Genomic DNA, 13,652 nt, shown 5'->3' on the forward strand with positions numbered 1-13,652 from the left:
CATGCTGACAAGGTTAGGAGGTGCAATGGAACTTACTCATGTTCTCATATTCATCTAATTGTATACATTTATTTAGGTCAAGATGAACTAGAGCAGGTTAAAAATGAATAATGCACACAGAAATCAATAGGCCATATTATTAGTCACAGTGGAGACAGATTTGATGTTTAATAAAGAAAATCAATTTTTATTTTATTAATGGCAAATTTACCACAGTTATGTATTAGAGCCAATTACAACAGCCGGGGATCTTTAACTGACCCTCTGATACTGCTACCATCTATGCAGATTAAACTGTGCTTGTTTTAAAAATATGTTCAACCTTGTTGCATATATGAAGCTAGGTGAAAAAGGTGGTTGCTAACTGCTTATTACTCTAACTTTACATATAATAACTTACTAGCATCTGAAAAGTTAATTTAGTAGTCAGTGGAATTATTTTTCTACTCATGGGATGTTGAGACTATAAGACAACAAAATGTTTGTTGGTTGTTTTTTCCTGTTTATTGAAATCCTTATAGTATTTTTTTTATTCAGATACTGTATCAGCTCACACTTACTGTAGGTTTAACATGTCATCAATGCTTTATTACATAAAGTCTCCTTTATATCTTTAACTGCCCTTTTTTAACCCAAAATTTTAAAGTTTATTAATTGAACGTGTTCTTTATATTACCTTAACTCAGATTTAATTGTATGTCTAAACATATAAACTACAATCAAATGTTTGTAATTTTCTAGCTTCCCAATTTCTATCAGCTCCTATACAATCTTAAATTGTATCCATCATTAATTTTCAGGTCCAAACATAGCACCATGAATTGTATGATGAACAGTATGTATGGGATACTACAGCAGATATTGGTCCCCGATAATCAGTTCCCCAATTTCCAATCACAATAGTAGCCCCCATAGGAGTCTATGGTGGTTTCTATATTGTAAGATTTATAAAGCTCTGGACTACCAACTAACACCATCTTTAGAGCACTGCACTATGGGCTTGCCCACAAGAGGCAGCCGATACACTGTCAGGAGCATACTCAGGATGCTGTACAGGCTGCAGGCATCCTGCTAGACAGATGCAGGGGCTCTGGGGAAGTGACAGTGCTACCCCTTAGGGGCCTGTACCCTGGGCCATGGCACCACAAACACAACCCTAATTAGGGCCCTGCAGGCAAGGATTCCTAGGCTGGGAAAATGTGCACAGTAATTCAGAGCAGGACACTGATCTACTTACCATCTTGTTCATCCTCTTTACCTTTACTTCTCCCTACATTTTCTTCCTCTTGCTACTCTGCAACTCCTCCTATCTCTGCCTATTTCACTTTACTTTTAAATTCTGTTGTACTGTGCAAATTCCTGTTATAAACTTTCCTTTTCTTTAACTTCTGCTACGCTACAAACATTTGACCCATAACATCCCCCCATCTTCCACTCCCCCCTCCTGTCTGGTTTCATGCTTAATTTTCCTCATGTAAGCATGGGCCAACTAAGTGTAGTGGTGGGCTATTAATGGAGTGTGAGAATTAGATGCTCTAATAATGTATAGTACTGAAGCAGTGTTATCTATACAATGTGGGAGTTGGTGGGGTATAATAATTTAATATTCATGCAATGTGTCAGAAATTGAGGGTATTTATGCAATATGGACTTTTATTATAAGTGAAAGCTACTAATGTTTGTGTGAGGCATAGCAGTTATTAATGTATTGTTGTGGCAAACATTGCAAAGTGGAGTATCTACATTAAATAATAAGGGGGCTAATTAGGAGGGAGGAAACCTATTTATAAAATATGGCTAGATTAAATACAAAATAGTGGCGCTAGTGAACAGTACCTATTCAATCTTGACTGATGTGCATAAATCCTCCACTATATAAGTGGGACAGTCTAACGTGTTCTCTCTGTTGGTGAGAACATAAAAACTATAAAATAAACAAAAACAGGTTTTTCCTTGTGCAATATTTTTCAATGTAAATAAAAAAAAATATACAAAAGTAAAAACTGGTGGCCTTGTACCAAAAATAGTAATAATTATATACTTATCTGAATTAGAATATTCTTTCAGGTACAATATATTCTCTCAGAAGACAACATCCTATCGCACCCCGTAACATATTACATTTATTTAGAGTTTCGACAAATTAAAATGTACAAAAGTTAAAATGCAAAAAGGTTTATCTGATAAATATTGATGAACCAGACAATGGATGCCAGCATATGTAGCCACAGATCCAGAACTGTACTCTACTAAATTTGTTTTGTCTTGTCTTCTACTTGTGGACAATATGACTTCATCCAGAGCATATCTGTAAATATTGATAGCTGTTCAGCTTTCCAGGAGTTGAATATTAATTATTCTTTTTCCAAACATAACCCTAGCATTCTAGCATTTTGCTGCTCCCCCTTTCAGTCTCTGTTAAAGTGGCCATTGCAGCAGTGCCAAACTCCAGTGTCTCCTCTACTGACAATATCACCAGTGCTCTGCACTGATCATCATGTCAGAGAATTGCTATGCAACCATGATGTGGACAATCCATGCAGAGCACAAGGACATCACAAGTAGGAATTAGTTGAACAATTTATCTTCCCACTTAGAACAACAGAGGAATGAGCCACTATGAAGATTCATCTCCACTGTATATTACAGCAGGTAAGAACTGTAAGGTGTGTAATGGAGACACCACTGTTGTACAGAAACCTGCTAAATTCAGAAATTCTTCTGGTGGTGGGATAAAGAACTGTGTGAAACTTATAATATATTGGGATTGGTGATGATAAATAACAGAGGGTAATTCAGACCTGTGCAAACTGGAGGGCGGGGGTAGCAAGTCTGCGCTGTATAGGACTGAGACAGCTGGCCGTGTGGAGAGTGCCAGAGCTCCCTAAGGACTCAGTACAAAAGTGCAAAATGAAAAAGGGGGTGTGCTCTCTCTACAATGGCGCTGGTCTCTCTTACGGTCACCTATGTATGTGGATAATACCCAGGTGTGAATGTGTATGTTGAAACACACTGGTATGGTAAATAAAATGGAATTTAATACAATACTAACATGCAATGTCTAAAAACAAGCAATACATTAAAAAAAACAAGTGGACTGGGAACAGGCCATGGGGGGAATGTGATCCTACCGATGCAGGTGGGGGAGCCGCAGGTGTCAAATAAAGGCAGGGTACCCCGGGAAATACCCTGCTGGTGGCTCCTCTGATCGAATTCCCTTTCAGGCAATCAGGAAAACAGTCTGCCAAACGTCCAGGGGGTGGGCAGCGCCACAAGGTATCTCCAACGCGTTTTGGGACAGCCTGGTCCCTTCTTCAAGGCAAGATACCTTTGTGGCTTGATGGGGATCCTTTTAAATGTCTTTCAGCCAGTGAAAAACGGCCGAAAATGGCGGGAAAGGGTCACTTCCTGTCCAGACCGGAAGTGACGTTTGTGGTAATTCAGACCTGATCGCTCGCTAGTGTTTTTTAGCAGTCCAGCATTCGCAAAGTCGCTGCCCACCAGGGAGTATTTTAGCTGTGCAAGTGTGTGATCGCATGTGCAGCCGAGCGGCACAAAAAAACTTTGTGCAGTTTCTGAGTTGCCCAGAACTTACTCAGACGCTGTGATCACTACAGCCTGTACGGGGCCGGAATTGACGTCAGACACTCGCCCTGCAAACACATGGACACGCCTGCATTTTTCCAACCACTCCCTGAAAACAGTCAGTTGCCACCCACAAACGCCTTCTTCCTGTCAATCTCCTTGTTATCAGCTGTGCGAATGGATTCTTCATTAAACCCATCGCACAGCAACGATCCGCTTTGTACCCGTGCGACACGCCTGCGCATTGCGGTGCATATGCATGCGCAGTTCTGACTTGATTGCAGTGCTGCAAAAAACGCTACCGAGCGATCAGGTCTGAATTACCCCCTGTGTGTTGAGTTATTGAAATGGGTGTAGTCTGATGGCTAATGGGTAGTAATGAAGAGATAAGAACAGGTGATTAATAACAGGGATGTTTGGATTGTGGAGATGTTGGCATTTCAAAGATGTTCAATAGCATTTACTGTATGTCAGGGTTCTGTGCAGGCCAGTCAAGTTCTTCCACACTATAACATTTTTGATGGACCTCACTTTGAGTCATTGCTTGTATTGAAACAGGGTAGAATCTACCCTACAGTTACTAAATATTTTGATGCACACATTTCCCTAGCATGTCATAATATGCCTTACCATTATGATTTTCCTTATCTGAACAAAGGAGACTTCAAGATTTGAAGGTAGCATTCTGTGAACTTGTATTGCTTACCGCTTTATGAGTGAGATGCTGTTACTTCACGATAACAGTACATACAGATGACTGGGACAGCTCTTGTGAGGCAACATTTCAATGAACTGTGTTGGGTATGTTGCATACTATCAGAGTGCCACATAGTAATTCATTGAGCTCTTCAGTAGGACTCACTCTACTGCAAATCTATTACTATGAAGATTGCATGGCAGTATGCATGATTGTATGTACCTGCTAGCAATGGTTGTGACTAAAATGGCCAAACACACAAATTATAAGAGCTGTTCACATACTTTTAGCCATGTAGCGTATATACTCTAAAAATTAAACCAGTAGCAAACTGTGGGGAAAAAAATTAAATACACTTTCAATCCTTTTAGGGAAACATTTATTAACTGTTTGACAGCACTGGTTTGGTGTGAGCGTTTGCTCACAGCTTGTCTGTTATTGCTCAACAGAACTAATTTTACAAAGACAGTTGTGCCATCCAATATTGTGATGTATATTTAATATAATAAAATAATAATTTTATTTATATAGCGCTCTTTCTCCAAACAGGACTCAAGGTGCTAATGTTGTACACATTAATCCTAAAATGTATTTGTAAACAATGTTTGCAGTTTTCCTTCAGGAATTAACACAAAAAGATGCTTGGGGCTATTAATTCATGAGCAAGCTACATAAAGCTGTCCATGGAAGAAGCAGCTAGTCTGGGGATCTTTGCCTACAGCCCTGAGTATTTGCCTCTGCGACATGTTGATCATCATAGGGGTACACATGGTAAAAGCAGTCTCGCTTGCACCACCTCCCGTTAGAATCTCTGCCTCAATTAGGTTACTCTGCAGAGCAGTCACTTTAAGTTGGGTTGAGTTGCACAACTTGGGCGGAGTCAAGTACTGCAGAAGCATGATCAGAACACCAGTGACTGCTCAGTGTGCCGAATGTAAAACAGCTGGTTTTTCCTTTATTGCTCCTCTCCCTGATATCACACTGAGATCATACATACCTCAGTTTCTTTCTAGGTCACTAAGCTATACAAGAATGAAAACACCATCCAAATTCATCCAGTAGTTTTTGTATGATGCCGGAATTAACAGAAAAAAACCTACATATAGGGTGTGTGTTTGTGAATATATATATATATATATATAGTAAAGATGATGTGCGGCACTCAGGATTGAAGAAAAGAATCACCACCAGCGTAATGATCAACGTTTCAATTTTACTATGATCCTGATGACAATTTTCATAGTAAAATTGAAACGTTGATCATTACGCTGGTGGTGATTCTTTTCTTCAATCCTGAGTGCCGCACATCATCTTTACTGCATTTACCTATGGGAAAGTGAGGGCACCAGGGACAAATGCACCAGTTATTGGAGTGCCGGACCGTCTTCTACATATATATATATATATATATATATATAAATGGTAGGACCCAGCACCTTCCGTGCACACGGTGCAAATTTTTCAGTAAATATTTAAATGCATACCAGATAGACGATTCATAGAAGCATTAACGATGGTCTTTCGTTCCTATGGTTCTCTTTTCAGCTTCTCAAGCTCATCCAATATAAGGAATAAACCGGAAAACAAAATACCAATAATAGTGCGATATTGCCTAATGTATTTTTCATGCTCCAAAGTGAGAAAACAATTTTATTCTCATCAGTTGCGATTATTTATAACCTTTTGAGATCAAGCCTCAGCACACCATTTGTGAATGATAGTAGAGACTATATTGCCCGCATCCAGAGAAGTATATGTATAATATATATTAATACCCTCAAAAAACTTGTTCTTCTCATATAGCGGGACCTTTACACTTGCATCTCAGGTTAGACAGGATAATTCCATACCTTAAAATCAAAAAGATACTCCCAAACCGGGAAAGAGCCAATAGTGTAGTATGCTTTTTTAAAAGAATTTTTATTTTATACAAACAACACATAAAAATTGGACTCGTACAATAAAAACAAAGATCATGAGCTTATCTGAATCTCTGTGGAGAAGTAAGTTACTGCCCAACACGTTTCATCCTTTTGTTTATTCTGTAGGACTTCTTCATGGGGAAATTTTAGGTGTGCCCTGCTCCCAGTTATTATTTATAGGGTAGCTGGCGTGTTTTCATTGTTACTGCGCATGTGCGGTAATTGCCGCACTCCCCACGCTTTGTTGTGCTGCGATGCATTGTGGGATAGGGCGTCCAGCCTTGCCGCAGTGTGCTTGCGCGTGAGTTCACATTACCGCGATCTATTGAGGTAGAGACGGGTACACATATATATACACTCAATATGGAAGGATCGGCACTCCTCCTATAACAGTCATCAATAATCAAGTGCCATCTGGAAAATGTTATAATAAGCAAATGTCCTCTAAAAAGCAGCGGCACTCTGAGACTTGATTTATCAATGAATCACGGTTAAGTGCATTTAATAAATCATCCAATGAGCCTCACAGGATGATTTATTAAATGCACTTTACCGTGACTAATTGATAAATCAAGTCTCAGAGTGCCGTTGCTTGTTAGAGGACGTTTGCTTATATATATATATATATTTTAATATATATTATGTGTGAAACAGTTGCCAGGTTTTAAGACTCTGTGATAGTGTAGGACCTGCAAGAAGATGGGGTACCTTGGTCATCAGTTTGCAGGCTTCTGTGCATTGGCCAATTCACTAACTAAACCCCCATCATTTATTTATATATGTGGTTAGGATAAGTGAGCTTGCTATGGTGAGTGCTGAATTTTCTGTTTGTATTTATTTAAGTAATGTGGTCATAGGATACATGCACCCCACCCTATGAGTGGTAAGTGCAGTCATGTACCCAGCTTCTGGGGTGGTGAGAGCTGTGGTTTTATATTTGTTTGTGTATATATATTATATAATGGAATACATATGTATTCCCAGCGGACGGGATGCCGGCTGTCAGTATCCAGACAGTGGCATCCTAGACACCAGAATGCCGGCGGAGTGGCAGGTACCACGGGTCCCCTTGTGAGCTGGTATTCTGGTATCCGAACCGGCAAATTGATTGCCTCCCATATATACTATATGCATAGTGATGAATTATAGATGGGGAGTTAGTGAATTAATATTTTAGAATAACTAATCAACTACCCATCTATAATTCATCAGTACTGGAAGTCCTTTGAGTGCCGCCCATAACAGCGCTCTTGGTATGCAATTGACTCAATCCTGGGAGGGCATCAAGGCAAGGTAATGATTTCATGCAGGTGATTTGGATGTTTATACAAGTTGAGTATCCCTTATCCAAAATGCTTGGGACCAGAGGTATTTTGGATATCGGATTTTTCCGTATTTTGGAATAATTGCATACCATAATGAGATATCATGGTGACGGGACCTAAATCTAAGCACAGAATACATTTATGTTACATATACACCTTATACACACAGCCTGCAGGTAATTTTAGCCAATATTTTTTGTAACTTTGTGCATTAAACAAAGTGTGTGTACATTCACGCAATTCATTTATGTTTCATAAACACCTTATACACACACAGCCTGAAGGTCATTTAATACAATATTTTTAATAACTGTGTATTAAACAAAGTTTGTGTACATTGAATCATCAAAAAACAAAGGTTTCACTATCTCACTCTCACTAAAAAAAAGTCCGTATTTCGGAATATTCCGTATTTCGGAATATTTGGATATGGGATACTCAACCTGTATATGTGTACGAAAAGGGCATTCCATACATTGCACACAAACTGTTTACTGAAGCATTAAGATACAAAAGTGATGTTTCAGACAACCAGGTGAACGCTCTCATACATATTTGTATGGAATACATAGAGCGCCTTTGTATGGAATACATATAAATACAAATACCATTTATTTACAATGGAGCAGCTATAATACTGTATATTAGCATGGACTGCATAATTACACTTTTCATTTATATATATATATATATATATATATATATATATACATACACACATTAAATAATCAGTGGAGTTTTAGTTCCTAAAGTTTAACACTAATGTGATAGCTAGGTTTATTGTAAATATTTTGAGCAATAGAGTAAGTCCTGCAGTATAGTGGGCTCCCTTGCAGGGGGCTACAGGCTTAAATGCATTGATCAATACATGAACTAAAATTCCACTGTTTGTTATTGTTAGTTAATATAGTAAGTGCAGAGCCCCTGTGATTTCTATTAAAACAATATGGTCACAAACTGTTGCACACCAAATCTCGGAATAGGGGAGTGTCGTGAATTAGTGCGATATATTATATAAATATATATATATATATATATGGATACCAGATAGGGGTTCTAAGCGACCTAAGGTGTTTGTATATGACCAAATAAATTATATCAATATATTTAAATATATATAAAAATTTGTTTGTAAAAAAATATATTTTTATTTCACAACACTAAAAAGTATATAAAAAAGTACAGTACCAATAAGTATAGCATAATAAAAATACAGTTTCTCTAAAAGAGGACTGTTTTTTTTAAAAAGGGAACTGGATATGAATAAAAATCTCAAGTAAAGTGCATATAGTTTGTGCAAAATACGCTATTCAAAATGTGAGAAAAGTTTCGTCTCTAGGACTTCTTCATGGGGTAAGACTTACCCCATGAAGAAGTCCTAGAGACGAAACGCGTTGGGCCTTTACCCAGAGACCTCCTGCTACATCAGTTAAGACTCTTAAAACTTTTCTCACATTTTGAATAGCGTATTTTGCACAAACTATATGCACTTTACTTGAGATTTTTATTCATATCCAGTTCCCTTTTTAAAAAAACAGTCCTCTTTTAGAGAAACTGTATTTTTATTATGCTATACTTATTGGTACTGTACTTTTTTATATACTTTTTAGTGTTGCGAAATAAAAATATATTTTTTTACAAACAAATTTTTATATATATTTAAATATATTGATATAATTTATTTGGTCATATACAAACACCTTAGGTCGCTTAGAACCCCTATCTGTTATCCCTATCTTTCATTTGCGGCAACCTACCATTGCCGTTTCTTTAGGGGACAGCTGACGCCCAAATAACTGGGAGTGTTTATTGTACTATTTGGGAATTGTAGTATCACAAGTGGCGCGGCATTCTTTTGCAATCATATATATATATATATATATACATATACACACACACACACACACACACACACACACACACACACATATATATATATACAGGAAACCAACACATTCACCATACCCAGAAATGGGGTGCACACCTGCACTCACCATCCTCAGGCTGGGTTGCAGTGGCCTGTGACCACATTGGGTGATCTTCAGTTTGACGGCGGCTGGCTTCCCGATGACCAGCATACCGGCGCTGGTATACCATCAGATTTTCTCCCTCTTGGGGGTCCACGAGGACGCCCACGAGGGGTCTCCCTCTTGGGGGTCCTCTTGGGGGTCGCACTTAGCGTGCCACCGTGCCCGCAGCATGGTGAACGCAGTGAGACCACAAGGGGCTCATTTGCACTCGCCCAGCTGTTGGTATGCCGCCGGTCGGGATTCCGGCACCGGTATGCTGGCCGCCGGGAGCGCGACTGCCGGCATAACATACTACACCCACCACATTGCTTAAATAATATTATATCGAGAACCCAGCACTCACCTTGGTAAGCTCACTCAACTCAATACATCAGTACATAAATAATGGTGTTAGTTCATGGATTGTACAATGCATTTAAGCTTGCAGCCCAACATCAAGGGACCCCATCTCAGTGCAAATCCTACTCTTATCATCTAAACTTTTGAAAACTGGCCAATGGTATCAAACAGAGCCGGCCCAAGCTATAGGCAAGTCAAGGAATTGCCTAGGGCATTCAAGCATGTCTGCAGGGAGTAAGGGACAGTCTGCAACTATTACATTACAAATGTATTTAATCACTACTTGTATACACTGCTTATTACATTTGTTAAGTAGATTGCATATTGTCCCTTAAACTCCCTCCAAGCATGAGATCCTGCAGACATACTTGAATGCCCCTGACTTGTGAGACCTCAGAGACAGCAGAAGCCTGATAACTGCAATTCTTGGACCTCAGTGTGACATTTTCACTGACTATGGGGGTAATTCCAAGTTGATCGCAGCAGGAAATTTTTTAGCAGTTGGGCAAAACCATGTGCACTGCAGGGGGGGCAGATATAACATTTGCAGAGAGAGTTAGATTTGGGTGGGTTATTTTGTTTCTGTGCAGGGTAAATACTGGCTGCTTTATTTTTACACTGCAATTTAGATTGCAGATTGAACTCACCACACCCAAATCTCTCTCTCTCTGCACATGTTATATCTGCCCCCCTGCAGTGCACATGGTTTTGCCCAATTGCTAACAAACTTGCTGCTGTGATCAACTCAGAAATACCCCCTATGTTAGGTGATTACTGGATGGCTCCTTATGATTCCATGTGTACTTTGGCAGTCTGTTCCAAAATAATACTGATGCATCACCTGTACTGCTTGTGCTTAAAGTGTGCACATGGGGGAGGGGGTCCCTGTCATCCTGTGTGTGCCCCTTGTACCTGTGGCAAACCCCCGGTGTCTACAGGGTATAACATGGCAGTGTTTTCCCCACATATTATATTTCTCAGTCAGTCCACGCCGTAAAATTCCTCTGACACCCAGCACTGTAACATGGTCAGTAAGTTGCGTTGTGCCATTTATATATGAAACATCAGTGCAGTGTGACTTTAGGATGCACCATACTGGAAGGCAGAGCATATCCCTCCCACAGTAAAAAATAAAGGGCTTGCGGTTGCCATCTAAATCAGGCAGAAGCCCAGTGTAATGGGCAAAAGATGTAAAAATGACACAGTGGTTAAAGCCATGAGTACAACATCAGATAAGTACTGAATAGAGAATAATATACAATTGCCTTGGAAGATAGCAATGACAAAGCCACTACTCTACAAGAGGAACATTATTGTCCATTTAAATTTTGCCTTAAAACTATGTGAATGAAACAGAAGTTCTATGGAGTTTAAAAATTGCATGGTGATAAGGTAGCAACCAATCAGCTGATAACTGCCATGTTACAGGCTGTGTTTGAAAAATGATACTTAGGAGCTGATTGGTTGGTACTTTATAACCATTCAATGTATCACTCTTCAAGGCTGGATAAATCTGGACCATCATTTTATCTGAAATGGGAAATGTTATGGTTAGAAAAAACAAACTCTGCATTTCAACAGAGGAACTTCATCCCAAACAAGAACATGATGGTTTGGGGCTGTTTTCCAGCACAATGTGATGGCTTGCAATCATTTCTGAAACTAATACTTCTGGATTGTACGAACACATTATACAGGAGAATATCCGGAAAGCAGTCTATGTATTTAAGATCACCAGAAGTGGAACATACAAGTCAGGCTAAAAAGAAAAAAATAAGTGATTGAAGTAGAAAAAATTCTTGTGGAATATCTCAAATACTTTTATCCAACAGGAATGCTGTTGTAGGCTTTGAAGTGGATGGGGTAAGCAAGAAAACCCATTAACATCTGAGTTGCAGCAGTTTAAAAAGGAGGGATTAAACTTTTTTTTTTTTTTTTTAAAGCTTATGTATGGAATTCATCAACTATTATTGTAAATGTTTGAAGTCATTGATGCACAAGGGTGTCACAGCAGTTACTGAATCCTAGATGGTCACATACCTTTTTCTGACAAAACAATTTAATGTTGGATCATTTTGATCAATGAACAAATACACATTAGGATATAGGGGTGTATTCAATACCTGTCAGATCCTTTCCGATGGATCTGACAGGTATTGGGTTTGTGAGGGATAGATCATGTCAAACTAACTTAGTTAACTTCTACAAGGAAGTGAGTGACAATCTTGACCAAGGAAAAGCAGTGGATGTGGTCTACTTAGATTTTGCAAAAGCCTTCGATACAGTGCCTCACAGGAGATTAATCATCAAATTAAAAGAGCTTGGCCTAGGAAAAACTTTGTACATGGATAAGTAACTGGCTGGAAAACAGGGTACAGTGAGTAGTGGTCAACGGGAAGTCCTCAAGCTGGACTCCAGTAGTCAGCGGAATATCACAGGGGTCCGTACTCGGGCCACTACTGTTCAACATATTTATCAATGACCTAGAAATAGGCCTGGAAAGAACAGTGTCAATCTTTGCAGATGATACTAAACTGTGTAGGGTAATTAATTCAGAAATAGATTTGGAGTCTCTGCAGAATGACTTATCTAAACTTGAAATCTGGGCATCTAAATGGAGAATGAGGTTCAATATAGAAAAATGCAAGATTATGCATTTCGGGACTAAAAACAAACTTGCATCCTACATATTAAACGGGGAAAGTCTAGGGGTAACAGTTTTGGAAAAGGATTTGGGGGTACTCATTGATAATAAATGTAATAACCATATACAATGTCAAAGAGCAATAAAGAAGGCAAGTAAGGTGTTAGCGTGCATAAAACGGGGAATTGAGACAAGGGACGAGGATGTAATTCTGCTGCTGTACAAATCATTGGTACGTCCGCACCTGGAATATGGTGTTCAGTTTTGGGCACCACGGTATAAAAAAAAGATATTGGTGAACTCGAAAGGGTTCAAATGCGAGCTACTAAATTGATTAAAGGGCTAGAGGGACTGGATTAAGAGGAAAGACTTACTAGGTTGAACATGTATACACTGGGAAAGAGGAGTCTAAAAGGAGACATTATGTCTTCAAATATGTAAAGGGGCACTACAAAGAGTTATCAGAGGAATTATTTATTAAAATAACTCTGTTTAGGACATGTGGGCACTCGCTGAGGCTGGAGGAGATAAAATTCCGCATGCAATGGAGGAAAGGGTTCTTCACTGTTAGGGCAACAAGGATTTGGAATTCCTTGCCAGGGAAGGTGGTAATGGTGGACACTGTAAATGCATTTAAAAGGGGATTGGATGAATTTCTGATTGAAAAGGATATCCAAGGTTACAACATTTAAAATATTGAAGTTGTTACTCCGGGTGTAACATGATTTGCAGTTGTTAACTAGTCATAAAACATTTTTCAGCAGGTACATTAAAATCAACTCAACTTAATACAAAATACAGGCTGAATTTTGTCTCTTTTTAACCTCAAATACTATGTTACTAGGTCAGTATTCAATGCTGTGGCCAAACCAGGCAGGTTTGGCCCGTTCCTGAAAACGCCAATCCGACTTTTTTAAAGTCGGATTGACATTGTTGGAAATAGGGCTAAAACCTGTCGGGTTTGGCCGCGCTTCCGACAGAACAAGTGGATTCTGACAATCCACGTATTTTCCGACAAGTCGGGAATTACCGACTTGTCGGAACAAAACAGCCGGCATTGAATAGGTCGGATCCCCTTCCAACCTAAACCTGTCGGAAACTACTGTCTTT

This window comes from Pseudophryne corroboree, chromosome 1, assembly GCF_028390025.1.
Source record: "Pseudophryne corroboree isolate aPseCor3 chromosome 1, aPseCor3.hap2, whole genome shotgun sequence".
NCBI lineage: Eukaryota > Metazoa > Chordata > Amphibia > Anura > Myobatrachidae > Pseudophryne > Pseudophryne corroboree.